Genomic DNA, 4,593 nt, shown 5'->3' with positions numbered 1-4,593 from the left:
GTTCACAGCTACCTGGAGGGAAGCGTCATTTAATTTTGCCAACATATATAGGGTTGAGAACTTCTGTATCTTATTACTTATCCTTACAAACTGCTTGGTTAAGGTAGATGGTTTTTTGTTTTTTTGTAATTTGAATTCTTAGGGAGTTAGATAAGGAGGGGGAAAATCTGATTTTCTTTGTTGTTCTTTATATAACTACTAGAGGCCCGGTGCACGAAATTCATGCACAGGTAGGGTCCCTAGGCCTGGCCAGCAATCAGAGCCAATCAGGGTCCCTGCCTCCCCGTCTCCCTGCCTCCTCCTTCCCTCGCTCCCTTAGCGCCCCGCCACTGCCACTGGTCGCCTGCCATGTTCCGCACTTCCCCTTGGTGGTCAGCGCACGTCATAGCAAGCGATCGAACTCCCAGTCGAACTCCCGAGGAGACACTTTGCATATTAGCCTTTTATATATAGATATTCTTTAAACCTATAGCAGAGATGAACTTTATCTGCAAAATGCATCATGTAAAATTATGTATCCTCAACTGAAAGCACATTCAGCACTTTGGGAATATTTTGAAAGTAATATATTTTTAGAAGAAAAGTACTCTTCAACTGTTACAGTAAACATGCTAAGTCAAAGGGTCAGTATGGATTTGCCAAATCTGTGCTAGGTATATAGTCAAAGGATCCACAATTTAAGGTATAAAAATAAAGTTGGTAGTAATGGTAATAAAGCATTTTGTTTTCCTTCTTCAATTAATTAGCTACCAAACAATGGAAAAGAATTTTACATGTACTTTAAAATAGTAAAAGGGAAAGTGAATTTTTTTAATATATGAAGAAAAAGTATAGTTTACCTTCCAGTGGAACTGTCCTTTTTGAAATTTTCTATAACCTCTTTCTGGGCTATCAGAGTTCTAACATCTCATAAATTCACAGTAATATTAGTAGAATCATAGAGAAATGTGTATTTTCAGTGAAAATAGATTGTGAATGAAAGCCAAGCAGTTTACTTTTAAGCTAAAATATGAGGTTGTCATAAAAGCCATTGGTTTTAAAGGGGGAGAGGTTGGATGAACTGATTATTCTGAGCAGATCCTTTAACAATTCCTAAAGAAACAGAGTACATATGCTTTGGTGATGGTTCAATAACAATATCTTCATATGTGAAAGATTGCATATCATTACTGAGGTGGCATACAACTAATAGTAACAACCAACATCAACACTTGATGTTTCAGGTAGTGTGATGAGCACTTTATTATTTTGTTGAATTCTCACTGTAAACCATTGAGGTGGGGATTATCATCCTCATTTTATAGATGAGGAAACTGAGCTTTAGTGACCAAGATCTCATGGGTAAAGGGCACTTATCCATACAACCTCTACTTTTTCTAATTGCTAGTAGAGGGAAAAGGCCTAATAGCCAAAATAGTCACCACAGGCCCCTAAAGCTGGGGTTCTGTACCTTCCATTCTCATGTAGGAGCTGACCCCCCCCCCCAACGTAGTTTTTAGAAAGATTGATTCCCTGACTTCCCAGATTTTCCCTCAGCAAATGGCAGAGAGGGGTATGCACTGCGGTAGGTGCTTATTTATTTGGTTATTCAGGTAGTATTGACTGGGAGCCCACTATACCGCAGCACTGCATTTTTAGGCACTGCAGGTACAGTGGTGAGCAAACCTGGGTTAGGTACAAGCCCTTAAGGTCCTTATAATCTAGTATGGCATAAACAGTGATCAAATGTCACAAATAAATATACAATTGAAAATGTAATAAGTTCTGCGAAGAATTCCAGGTGCTTTGAAAGCATATCATAAATAAATGGTCAGAGAGATAGGAGCCCAATGGTTTAAAGGACAGATACATCCTAGATAGAGAGGAAACCGTTGATCTAATGCTGATTTGGTACAATAATGTTTATAATGATGAGCTTAAATCATTAAGATGAGAGTATATTCAGTATATAATTCAGTTCATATTATATCCTCTGTTTAAAAAGTAGGAAAGTAATATGCTTGGAAAGATTCCCACCAGAATTAACTAGTATAAAAACCTTGGACATTTGAGAGAGATGAGCATTAGTTCTGGTGTAAGTTCACTAGATGGGTAGATTATTTTGGTGTTACTCTAACAATGTATCCTCATTGTCCATTTGTATGAGATAGGAAAGTAAAACTGAAAGAACGATTCTTATGTTTTTTAGAAATACAACTAGCCTTTTCTAATATCAGATACCTAATGAGAAATTAGATAATTTTACTGTCTACTATGCTCTAAAACATAAACCTAACCACAAGATACTGTATTATAGATGAATTGCCAAGAATTTGCTACATTAATTATAGAAACATGACAATGCAACAGATATTTATTGAGCACCTATTATTATTCCAAGTACTATGTTAGAATCTGAATATTCAAAGATGAGAAACAGCCCTTGCCCTACAGAAGCCCACAGCATAGAAGTAATTCTATCAGACAGTTCCTTGAGTGTTGAATATTATCAGTTATGTTGTAAATTCCATATACAAGTCAAGAAGCAGTACCACCACCATCTCACTATGATTTGGTAATAATTTGACATTTGTGATGCTGCTATTAAGTTTCACTTTTTTATTTTTCCAAAATCATGCAATGTCTCTTGTTCTAAGTTTTAGTGATGCTTGGATTAAAATGATTCTTTGATATTGTAGCAGAAATAAATATTTTATTTTTCCAGTTTTACATTGCGATTTTCCTTAAATGTCAAAAATTATGAAAAAAAATAAACTTTGACTTTAAAATTACCGGGAGATGTTTAATTTATTGAATGGAAGGAAATTTATTCAGATTGAAGAGAAAGATCCTTTCATATAATTCTATAGTCCCCAAGATATTTAGTTATTTCATTTTAAGTGGCTTAAGTGCAAAATGAAGAGACTGGATTTTGTTAATTGTTTGCAAACTTTAAAAAAATATTTTTAGCAAGAAAACTTTTTATTAATTGCGCTCCCCTAATTAATAAAAGCATAGTTGCTCTAAATTAGGTGTGGGGAACCTTTTTTCTGCCAAGAGCCATTTGGATATTTATAACATCATTTGAGGTCATGCAAAATTATCAACTTAAAAATTTGCCTACTATATGTGGTCAGACATTTAATTTACTCACCCCCAATTCCTTGGCAGGGCCAGACCAAATGATTTCTCAGGCGTTGTACAGCCCATGGGCGGGCCGGACGTTCTCTTTCCCTGCCTAAGCGAAGGTACTCCTGAGTAAGCTGTTTGAAAACCAGATTGCTTTTAAGCGACTTAAAAGAGGTGCAGTGGCAAGATAGACTGCCTTATAGTTTCCTTTGACGAACTGTATGCTTTACTAACGTATGGTGTCCATATTTTTAAAAGCAATACAGTTTTTGTGTTTGCATGCAATGATTTATAATGATGCTTTCACGTGGTTTCGATTATACCCTTTGTGTATGTGACCTTCACTTAAGTGCCAACTTGGAAGGGAATTAATACCACAACCTGTTCCTCGTTAGCACTAGGCTGAATCATCCAAATTACCATACTACAGTTTACAATACCTTGAATAACATTATACTTATAAAACTGGTAATGTTCAATGACTAATATGACTATGAACAACTTTTATCCGAAGTAGAAATTCAATTAAGATCAAGTACTCTTGTGCTGTACACAATGAGCAGCTGAAGACGAGCCTGCCCTCAAAGACTTGGACTTTGACAGTGGACAGGTTAGGATACAAATCTAGTGCAAAGTAAAATGCAGCCTGTGTTAGCATTTAGGTCTGGGCACAGAGAAGTTCTGACCCAGGGGAATGGTTTCCTGAAGAAATTACTGCCAGACTTCCTGTGAAGGAGGAATCTGCACTTGGCCCTTGGGAATGCAGTATTAAGAACTTATAAGCTTCAGGCAAACACACACCCTGAGACCCTGGGCATCATGTAATGCAAGCCGCCCGTGTTAGAACGGTTAAAAACTTTGGCCCAGCCCTATCCGGTTTGGCTCAGTGGATAGAGCGGCGGCCTGCGGACTCGGGGGTCCAGGGTTCGATTTCGGTCAAGGGCATGTGCCTTGGTTGCGGGCACATCCCCAGTGGGGGCGTGCAGGAGGCAGCTGATCGATGTTTCTCTCTCATCGATGTTTCTGACTTTCTATCCCTCTCCCTTCCTCTCTGTGAAAAATCAATAAAATATATTTTTAACCCCCCCCCCCCCAAAAAAAAAACACTTCGGCCCAAGCCAGACGTGCACTTGCTATTATCACAAGGGCAAGTCAGTGGCAGTTGTCTGGCGCCCAGTCCAGTGCCCTCCCGTTCGATGAATCAGCCATTAAAGCTCGTTGGCAAGACCTTCAGTACTTGCCCTCCCTGCACCCGCCCCCCTAGTCTGAGGGCAACAGTGAAACACCTGCAGATCTGCCCCAGCCCCGGGTCTCGACCCTCGGCACCAGCTGCCCCGCAACACGGGCGCGACCAGCCGCACCTGAGCAGCGGGTGGGCGGGAACCACCCAGCTTCAGCGCTGACCTCGGAAGTGATGTAACGGAAGCGGAAAGTCTGTCGTGGCGGCCGACTTCCTGTTGTTAGGGGCGGGGCGGTGGGCGGCGG

At 39.8% G+C, this 4,593-nt stretch overlaps 1 protein-coding gene across 1 annotated transcript in view; it reads left to right on the top strand.

Annotated features, from left to right (window-relative positions):
- Positions 1–4,593, top strand: part of TSG101 (tumor susceptibility 101) — a 42,603-nt gene that overhangs the window by 4,762 nt on the left and 33,248 nt on the right. The window lies entirely within an intron of this gene.

Source organism: Myotis brandtii, unplaced genomic scaffold (assembly GCF_000412655.1).
Source record: "Myotis brandtii unplaced genomic scaffold, ASM41265v1 scaffold782, whole genome shotgun sequence".
Taxonomy (NCBI): Eukaryota; Metazoa; Chordata; class Mammalia; order Chiroptera; family Vespertilionidae; genus Myotis; species Myotis brandtii.
The sequence above is the reverse complement of the archived record's forward strand: the minus strand, read 5'-3'. Positions and strand labels throughout refer to the sequence as shown.